The sequence below is a fragment of the Nicotiana tabacum genome, chromosome 4 (assembly GCF_000715075.1).
Source record: "Nicotiana tabacum cultivar K326 chromosome 4, ASM71507v2, whole genome shotgun sequence".
In the NCBI taxonomy this organism is placed as follows: domain Eukaryota; kingdom Viridiplantae; phylum Streptophyta; class Magnoliopsida; order Solanales; family Solanaceae; genus Nicotiana; species Nicotiana tabacum.
The window spans coordinates 98,773,814-98,785,830 of record NC_134083.1 but is presented as its reverse complement, the minus strand read 5'-3'; positions in this window follow the sequence as shown (position 1 = coordinate 98,785,830).

The window sequence follows — 12,017 nt, the reverse complement described above, 5'->3', positions numbered from 1 at the left end:
CACAAAGATCCCTAAGTCCAAAGGTGTCATGGTAGGAAGACACATTAACTCCAGACTAACATGTCAAACAGACATTAGGACTATCCCAGTTGACCATATAGGAAGAATAGGTTGAATATATTGAGATTCCTCCTAGTAGTCTTAAGCAATCAATGAGCACATGGTGATAGCATAACATTAGAGTTTACAAACAACAAAGAGATCTAGTTGGGATAGTATTAGCATATAGATTCCTCATGAATTGACTCTAAGAAAATAGCAGATTGTACATGAAGGACTCGACAGAAAGTCGTTCATTTGGACAAATTCCGGGCATGAATTAGTTCCTCACAAGAATCTAAGGCATAACAAGCAACATGTATAAGTAACCAACTATACAGAAACATAATGATTAGAAATCATTCAGGTTGGACTCATGTAATGGTCATGCATTAAGGCTAGCAGTGGCAGGAGAGCATATTAGGCTGAGCATTTAGACAGTATTGTCACATGATTTGCAGAGAAACAACAAGTTATGCATAAAGGATTAAACATGGAGAGAGCAATGCTGAGCAAGAACATAGTTTCCTAAGGGTTTTAGTACAAGAAATCAAAACAAGGTGTAACAAACATCAACCAGATTTAATTATGAACCAGGCAAACGTGATGAATCAACTTAGCTAACTATGCATGAGTTAAAATCGGGACTTGAACTGAGTTAAAGCTACTGCAGAATGGTATTAAGACAAACATGCTTGTATACAAGGTGGCATAATATCTAAATTACATTAACTCAATGAAATCCAAGTAGCACTAGTGCACATAACATAAAAACAAATAAAGTACTAACTAGTTACAAACAAAGTGAACAAATAATGAGAAACTCAAAATCTCAGAAATTGCGACGATTGCATGAGAACAATGAAACCCCAAATCTCCAATGCTTTATAGTTCACAAGAGCCTCGAAGTGGGCTCCGAGCAGTGCTTGCACTAGAGGAGGCTAATGAATGGATTCCAGTGGCCTTGGCTTTCAGCCGACCAAAATCAAAAGTCTCAAAATAGTATAGAATGAGTGAGAGTGAGAGAATAGCAGTGGTAACAGTAGTTAAGTAATAATCATTTAAGACTTCGAATGGGAAGGGGGAAGAGGGTTTATATAGTAGCAAGCTTGGACGAACAAACAAGGAAATATAATCAATCAACACAAAAAAGGAAAGAATATATCCCATGCATGCTCAAAATAACAGAAGAAGTAAGATCTCTGAACTCTAGCTGGAGTCGAATTTAGGGAAAATCGTTCACAAGCCCCAATCACGATAGAATCACCGGAGACATACCATATACAAGAGAGATTTTCTCTTCTTACGTGTATAGAACCAAAATCGCACCCAGAACCATAGAATCAAAGCCAGATCTATGAGAATCAAACTTGCCATAAGTATAATGGACATAAATGAGTAATATAGCAGAAAAAGTAAGTAGAATCTGTGTATGAACGTGTACAAGGAAGGAATAAGAGAGAATCTCCATGGTCGGCTAGGGTTTAGTATGAGAATGGAGAGATGAGAGAATACAGAGGCGGTTGGGCAAGGGAATGGGTCTCTAGGGTTTGGGCAAGGGTTATAAATAGAGGGGAAGGGTTGTTGTGGGCCGTTGATCATTTAAGATCAACGACCAGGATCGAAAGGGGAGGTAAGGCGGGTCATGAGACGGGTCGTGACCGGATTAAAGGAAGAGGTTTGATTTGGGCTGCTGAAGGTTTAAATGGGATGGGCTAAGTGCATTGGGCCTATTTTGGGCCCAAAAGTAGCCCTATTTTGGACTATAAATTAAATAATTAATAAAAAATAATTAATAGATAATAAAATATTACTTATACAGTAAAATAATTAAAAATAATAGCTTAACATTATAAAAATATAAAATTCTATTTTAGCATAAATAATATAATAAATATAATTATGTATAGAATGTATGTTATTATTTCAAAAATTGTGTAAATAGCCTTAGAATACAAAATGTAATTATATGAAATGAAGTAAAATGTTATAAAACATACATGTTGGTGTAAATAATAAATTTGGATGATTAAATCATGCCAAAATAATTTGAAAGGATAATTAATAAATATTTGAACAATTTAAATGCAAGAAAATTAATTTTAAAGATTTAAAAATTATAAAACATTATAGAAAATACTTATATGACTCTTGTAAATTGGGTAATAATGCAAAATGATATTTCGAAAGCATATAGAATATTTTATAAAAATATGAGGGCAAAATTGGGTATCAACAGACCCTTGCCAACCAGTGATAACCAACATGACCCAAAATGGTCTGAAACCCGTTCAAAACTCACCTGAGCCCCGCGGGACCTCGTCCAATCTGCCAACAAGTCCCAAAACATAATATATACCTATTCAAGGCCTAAAATCCCATAAAATAATATCAAAACCACGAATCACACCTCATTTCAAACTTAATGAATTATTTCAAAATTTCAAATTCCAGACTTACGCCGAACACGTCCAAACAACTCGGAATCACCTCAAATCTTGCACACAAGATCCAAATGATATAAAGAACTTATTCCAACTCATGGAACAACAATCCTAACCCGCTAACCTCAAAGTCAACTCCCGGTTAAACCTATGAACTTCCCAAACCTTCAAATTGCCAACATTCACCAATTAGAGCCAAAACCTTCTCGAGACACCCAAATGCAAATCCGGGCATATGCCCAAGTCAAAATCACAATCCGAACCTAATGGAACAATCAAAACTCCGATCCAAGGTCGAATACACAAAAGTCAAACTTGGTCAACTCTTCCAACTTAAAGCTTCTAAATTGAGAATCATTCTTCAAATCAATCACGAACCACTTGAAAACCAAAATCGACCATACATGCAAGTCATAGCACACCATATGAAGCTGCTCACGACCTCAAAAAACCAAACTGAATGCAAATGCTCAAAATGACCAGTCGGGTCATTACATTCTCCCCCACTTAAACATACGTTCGTCCTCGAACGTGCCAAGAGTCATTCCAAATCCATCAAATCACTGTATAAACTCACCATGCAAGTACCCATGGATGATCCATGTCACCCCAATCCATATAAGCTTGACAACACAACCTAACTGAAGATCCTTACTTCAACCTTAGTCCATAAACCTTAGAAACCAATCTCCAATATCCAGAACTCATTATAAGACCTGATTTTTGCATCTATACACTACATAAGTCTGAACAAGATGTATCAAGGCATAACCATATTCCAAGATATTTTCACTTGATACACCACATAACGCAGATACTCATAGCAATAACTTCTGACCACAATTGTTGTTTATTAACAAACCCAGTACCAACGACATACCTCATATCAAATAAAACCTCATTCTGAACCTTCGTACACTGTGAATGATTGAAGAAACATGTAGATACTCATAATCATTCATCATATCAACAAGCCGTGGAGCTTTTTTGCCTTATCAGAACCATTGCCAAATTTTGAGTTGACTAATGACATCATCTCATCTCTAAACATACCTTAATCAAATCCGATAGTACTCATCCCAGGTTCAAGAACCTCATCTCATCCAATACAAGCTGCTCAACTGACACGCCACACCAGCATCACATCGAGCCACATACCGTGTAATCCGTGGACAAAACAAGCAACAACTCGAATGTACCCAATGATGGAAAGAGAATCAAATGAAAGACCTGTCCTGCAAGCTAAAAAGATACCAGCACAAAGCGCAATGCTATGAACCCATCAAATAAAGGAGAAACAAAACACATGAAATAAGCACAAGGATCATATCCCAAAATAACTCTGCTGCAACGCGTGACCCAATCCAAACACTGGTCCACATGGAATACCTCGATCCATGATGCTCACAATCAACAACCATATACATATCAACAACAAACACGCGAAGTACATGACCATAACCATGGAGAAACAGATAACATAATATACCACACACATGAAGACCATAACCAAGGCACCATCTATCATTCAACACCCCAAGAACCATCTCGCTCGAATTTTGCCACAAGGCCCAAACAAAACCATATCATGTGTGTAGATAGCCAACAGTCTCACAAGCCATCGTAGCATAAAAGAGTAACATATGGAACATATTAGACAAGAATAGATCAACTCTAATCGAATGACACACCCCTCAAGAATAGTCATGCTGAGTAAATAGATTCGACTCGATATAGAATAAACATCGTCATTAGGCTTACTAGTGGCTTCCAATCAATTCTGATCCCCCCGAAATAGGTAGATAACCTTCGAAAAGTCCATAATAACCTATCCATAACACATACACTCAGCCACCAACCTCTTTACATACCTTCACTGTCCGCAACTAAGGAATAATCTGCCTCTGAGAACCCTCCTAGTCTTCAAACCCCTAGAATACAAGAATCTCCAAGTTCGATCCCAACTCCACCACTCAAATGATTGACACATCCCTTATACACAATCATATCATGAGAAATGCTTCTATAATTCTTCCGTGCCACATAGCAGAATCTGAACATCAGCAGTCGATCAACCAGACGATTACCATAATTTTAGTCAAGCATCCGCAAGACAAAAAATAATGCGCCTTCTGAAATACGCACCCTTCTCAGGTGCTTTCAGATAGTGCTAGCATTCAACTAAACATCCAAAACCGTCCATGCTGTCTAGAACTCGTGACCTTCCCTTCAAAACTGAACCACAAACTTGTACATGCAAATGGCAATCCCACACGTCGCACTGCATCTATCATGCCATCATATGAAAACATGAGAACCCTATTATAGACTCTAGATCACAAGCTAGAGAGTCACCCCATCAGCCGGAAACCTTTCACTTGATCCCCATGCAGGAGAAAAATTCAGAACACGCAACATACTCCTCACGCCTGTAGAAAACATCCATCCCAAGCCATGGTCGAAACTATCGAGAACTTTTCGAAACCCATTTACACTTAACAAAGCCATTACATATGAATCCCTCTAACTCAACCAAGTCACGCAACCAGCAAAATCCAAGAGTATTGCTATGAAACACGTGTAGAGTCTTAACACACCAAAGGAACCGATCACTTCTATTACTATGTTGATCCAACCCACTACCAAATTATCCTATTTCTTCGAGCTCCTCCCGACTTGCCTTCAAGTTAATGCTTCTCCTTACCAGTACACTACAATCATTAACCAAAGCTCCACAAGAGATCTTAGCATGAAACCACGTCATCTTAAAGCCCATAAGCTACTGTATTCACTCTTAAGCACCCAATAATACCACAACCGAGATACCCACTCTAAAGAGACCTTGCGTGAATCTAAAGTTGCTTCTTTAACCCATCTGATACTGAAATGTATGATCATAAATGATATATAAATACCGCAATTCCCAGCACCATCCAATGCAAATCTAACATCTTAGCCTCAAATACAATATACGAATCTTGAACTCATTGGAACTTTCTCGAGAGTAATCCACTCTGCTCTAATATCCAGTGCACCACCTAAATGAGACGAAAGACTTGTGCTCCATTAGTACATAGTCACCTATAGAAGTAACCCCCGCCTTTAATCAACCGAGTGAATCCCTTCTCCTTGCACACTACATCCACCACGAATAACCAACCTGAATCATTCCAAGATTTCCATATGCCCATAAAGTATAGTACATCATGCGTCCAGCAATTTCCTTGCTCGAGTCATCCTTGAAGTCAGCCTTCTCCAAGTCATAACCGATCCTCAAGCATGCCTCTGTCCAAAACTAACACATAACCATGCAATCTGATCGTCGATAGCAGACTCCCTCACTTGGCCCGAAGCCATATAACATAACATCTGATAACCCACAATACCCTTACTCTATAACTGTCGTGATCCCGTAATATAATTCAACTAAATCCTTCATACGCTCATGTAGCACCAGCCATAAAATACCTCAAATCTTCTGCTAAGCGCATATCCATCCTCGTGACAGTTGTGCAACCTTCCTCAAGCGATCCGAACTCAAATTGCTTCACATACACACCCCACTGGTAGAAAGGAAACTCTTCACAGAAACATCATAAGGATTACACATCCGTAGACTACCCTGCAGGAGATAACCCACCTGCTTAGTCTCAAATTGGCATCTCTCTACGACCCCATCATGGTTGCCACTACTATGCCATCACTTAATCTCCCCGAGGCTAAATTCATCAACAAGACATAAGAATATAATTCGTCCCACAAATGTGCGATTGAAAGATTCCTAACACACTCATAACTCAAGACTATACAACATATCAAGATAGAAAACAAGCATCCATAGTCCTTTCACATCCAGAGCAAAATTCTTCTCGTCACATCCAAACTATCCAAGCACATTTCATAGTCATATAATACGCATCATATAGCTATCCAACCACTCACTAAGCCATCAATCCCACTCCTAGGGACACTACCGGACATATAAGTCCATAAGCACTTACTCACATAAACTAAACCACCGAGCACAAGCTGCGGTTAGAATTTGGCCTCAAGTCATCTAGATTGGCCTATCTCCACAACACCGAGAACACATCTCCCACCTCATCCATGACATCACAAGTCGTCGATGCATAGTTGATACCGAGTGCTCAACATCACGTACGAGTGGATGGAAGGGGTTCAAAGAGATACGCTTCAAGCTGAATCAATGTCGCACGATAAGGAAAGAAAGATGAAAAATTTTCCTACATGCCCTATAGCCTATCAAAGATAAGTATGGACATCACCGTACCGATCTGTAAGACTATGCTAGATAGTTTCTCATAATTCGTTGTAGGGATGTTCATTTGGATTGGATATTCGAAATCCGAACCGATCCGCTCAATTTCTGATTTTGAATTTTGGATATTTGGATCAGATTTCGGATTATGTTTATTAAAATTTTGGATATTCGTATCGGATTCAGATTGGTATAATGTTAACCCGATCTAATCTGAAATCCAAAATTATTAAAGCATGTATAAATACTAAACTTTAATTTCGGATATTTAGTACTTCCTTTACATCTTCCTCCAAGTTATTACCTTTACAATTGCTGGATTTAGCTATATTGGCACCACAATACCCTCATAATTGTAGAAACATGAATTTTTCTTGCTGTATTGCCTCTTTTACAAAGAAAATATACGTATGAGTTTGCAACTTTGAGGCATAACAAATCGAACCTCTAGAGAAATATTTTCTTAGAGATGCGATGCTAATAAAAGGGATGAAAAGCAAAGAGATGTTTGTATTAGCACAGAACACAAAAGAAGCAGATAAGCCAGATGCATTAGCCGATTAGATTAGCGATAGCCTTAATAATATGTATAATCCGATCCGAAATCCAAAATCTGAAATATTGATATGATCCAAACTTTAAAATCCGATCCGATCTGATATTAATTTGTATCAGATTCGGATTGCATTTTGTAGAATCCGAAATCCGAAATCCGAATCTGAAATGTGCTAAATCCGATCTGATCTGATCCATGCACAACCCTAACTCGTAGAACATATGAACCTAGAGATGTGATACTAACTTGTCATGATCCAAAATCCACCTAGCCGTGACGACACCTAATCTAACCCGCTAGGTAAGCCAACGATAATCAAGACAACTCTAAGGAAATAATAAGAAATCAATAAATAAAATAACTGAAATTTTCATACAATAACCCAAGAATTGGTAGTACAAGTCATGAGCCACTAAGACATAGATTTACAAAGCTGGTATGAAAATAAATACAACATCTATTAGGAATATACATAAACATATTACAAATCTAAAACTACCCAGGACAAGTGGTAGCTATATCCGCAGGTACAACTTCAATGCTAGCTCCCATCGTCCATAGCAGTATCAACTCCAAGATCTGCACGCAAGGTACAGAAGTGTAGTATGAGCACAATGACCTCATGTACTCAGTAGGTATCATAACTAACCTCGACGAGATAATAGTGGAAAGAATTATAAATGATACTCGCTAATCACATGTACAATACATAACTTCATTAAGTACTGAATTATAATATGATCAAGTCATAAATCACAGTTAAAACCACCTCGATACACACAATAACTTAACATACTCTGCTCAGTCAACAATCCAGCTTATAGAGAAGATATACAAATAGGTCAGGTAGACAACCAAGGTAATTTCAAGTAAATGTGAAATGCAATAACCAAATATCAATCCGCTGCGGTGCGCAACCCGATCCAAATAGGAATTACGATACGGCTCTAAGGGCCATATCAGAATTTCAATAACCTAACCAAACTAGTGATCAGCTTTTCCAAAGTCCGCATCAACCAGAAACCCATCGGTTTCTCACAATCCGTGTGTACACCATCAAGAAATAACATGAGACGGTGACCCTAGGGGGATGTATCCATATCCACACCCCGCAGGGACAACTCACGTGTTGTATGGACAACTTACGTGCTAATAATATCAATTGCACGGAAAACTTATATGGTGCACCGACAGCTTACGTGCCAATAATATCAATATCTTGGATCCGCTCAAACAACTCACGTGCTATAGGGACAACTCGCAGGCTAATAATATCAACCGCATGGACACCTTATGTGCCAATAATCTCAATTTGTCTGGCGTAGTCACACGCTCAATATCGCAATCCCTTCGGTGTGGTCATATGATCAATATTGCAATCCGCACGGTAAGGTCACATACTCAATATCACAATCCACTCAACATAGTCACTGGCTCAATATCACAATCCGCCCTGCGTGGTCACGGGCTACCAGTCCAATCCATTTCACACAAAAAGCAGATATACAAGAATACATGTACATGATCAATGAACATCAAACTTCATACTCCTGGACTGGTATAAGTGACATGCTAAGGTGTATGCATGTGCAAAGTGTGCTATCACAGCTCAATCAGGAAAATATATCACAAAAGTAGCAATTATCAAGTTCAATCAGGATATTAACTCCTATGTAACCTCAAACATTGCTCAAATAGCTCAAACATGGGTACAAATATAGAAAACATCACAGCATTAAGCTTAGCAATCAATTTAAGGCATATCATAGCCTAAACACTACCCCGGGCATGAATAATACCCCGGTGCACGCACATGGGCTTAACCCCACACATGTGCACCACCTATAGCATGTAGCTATCACAAATAACTCAAGCAACTAGTGCCTCAACTAAGATTAGGTAAGATACTTACCTCAAGCGAGCCAAATCGATTCTTTATAAGCATCATCTCGCATGCATCGACCTCCAAACGGCTCGAAACTAGCCAAAAGCAACTCAAAAACATCAAATAATGCCATAGGAATCAAAGCCAAACGATAAAAGGTCGAATCTTTAATCAAATGCTCAAAGTAAACCAAAAATTCAACCCGGGATCGCACCTCAAAACCCAACAAAACTCACAAATTCTAATAACCCATTCGAATACAAGTCTAACCATACTAGTTTCATTAAAATCCGACTCCGAATTGATGTTCAAATCCCAATTATTCACTTTAGAAAAGTTTTGAAATACCCCCCTAATTTCTCTTTTAGATTCATTAATCAAATGCCAAAATCAATGATGGAATCATGTAAAATAATCAAATCCGAGTAAAATATACTTACCCCAATCTATTTGAAGAAAATCGCCTAAACAATTGCCCAAAACCGAGCTCCCAACCTCAAAATGTGAAAAAGAATAACTCAACCCTCGAATATATGAGGTTTGCCCAAGCTTCTCCACATCTTCGGGCAAAACAGTCACATCTGCGGCGTCAGATTTGCGAAAAATAGCTCACATCTGCGAGTTCCACTCACTGCCCAACCATCCGCACATGTGGAGAGCACCTCGCCCTTGCGGAGCAGCATCTGCAGAAAGCACATCACAGATGTGCAACACCCAACTCCCAACCAGCTCGCTTATGTGCCCTCTCGTCTGTATCTGCAGACATCGCACCTGCGCCCAAAGATCCACAGGTGCAACCACACCAGACCCATGCCAACCAACAATAACCAACATGACCGGAAATGGTCTGAAACCCATCTGAAACTCACCCAAGCCCCTCGGGACCCCATCCAATCATGCCAACAAGTCCCAATACATAACACAGACTTACTCGAGGCCTCAAATCCCACAAAATTACATCAAAACCACGAATCACACTTCAATTCAATCTTATTGAACTATTTCAAATTTTCAAATTCCAAACTTATGCCGAACACCTCTACACAAATCGGAATCACCTCAAATTTTGCACACAAGTTCCAAATGATATAACAAACTTATTCCAACTCCTAGAACAACAATCCAAACATGCTAATATCGAAGTCAACTCCCAGTCAAATCTATGAACTTCTTAAACCTTCAAATTACCAACTTTCGCCAATTAGGGCTAAAACCTTCTAGAGCCATCCAAGTGCAAATCCGGGCATACGCCCAAGTCTAAAATAATCATCCGGACCACCATCAAAACTCCGATCCGAGGTCAAAAATACAAAAGTCAAACTTGGTCAACTCTTCCAACTTAAAACTTTCAAATTGAGAATTATTCTTCCAAATAGACCCTGAACAACTTGAAAATCAAAACTGACCATACACGCAAGTCATAAAATACCATATGAAGCTACTCATGACCTCAAACCACCAAACTGAATTCAAATTCTCAAAACGACCATTCGGGTCATTACATTTTCCCCCACTTAAGCATATGATCGTCCTCGAATGTGCCAAGATTCATTCCAAATCCATCAAATCACTGTATATACTCACCATGCACGTACCCATGGGTGATCCCACGTCACCCCAATCCATATAAGCCTAACAACACAACCTAACTAAAGATCCTTACTTCAACCTTAGTCCATAAACCTTAGAAACCAATCTCCAACATCTGGAACTCATTATAAGACTCCATTTTTGCATATATACACTGTATATGTCTGAACAAGTTGTATCAAGCCATAACAATATTCCAAATTATTTCCACATGATATACGACAAAACTCAGTTACTCATAACAATAACTTCAGACAACAATTGTTGCTCATTAGCAAACCCAATACTGGCGATATACCTCATATCAAATAAAACTTTGTTCAAAACCTTCACCAGAGCAAAATTCTTCTCGTCACATCCAAACCATCCAAACACATTTTGCAGTCACCTAATACTCCTCATATAGCTATCCAACCACTCACTGAGCCACCGGGCCTACTCCTAGGGACACTACCAGACATATAAGTCTAAAAGCATATACTCACACAATCAAAACCACTGAGCCCAAGCTACGGTCAGAACTTGGCCTCAAGTCCTCCAAACTGGCCTATCTCCACAATACCGAGAATATATCTCACACCTTATCCATTATTTCACAAGCCACCGATGCACAACTGATACCGAGTACTCAACATCACGTACGAGTGGATGGAAGGGGTTAAAAGAGATACGCTTCAAGCTGAATCAATGTCGCATAATAAGAAAAGAAAGATGGAAAATTTTCATACATGCCCTGTTTCATCTCGAAGATAAGTATAGATGTCATCATACAGACCCATAAGACTCTACTAGACACTTGCTTATGACTCGTAGAACTTATGAACTTAGAGCTCTGATATCAACATGTTACAACCTAAAATTTACCTAGTCGTGATAGTACCTAACTCAACCCGCTCTGTAAGCAAAATAATAATCAACACAACTGTAAAACAAATAATAAGAACTCAATAAATGAAATGACTGAAATTTTCATACTGTTTGATAAAAGTCACCGACATAAATGAGATTGTGGAAATTAGCCCTGATGAGATCACCAACACTAAGTTTCAATTGTGTGCAACTTCAATGAATCTAAATTATGTAAGTGAACTTAACGCTAAACTGATTCCTGATGACGATGGGTTTACATTGATCCATAATGACGGAGAAGGTGAGAACTAAACTGTGAGATTCAGGGAAATTTGGAATGTGACTTAGATAGTGTTGGTTCAATTCTTAGTGATT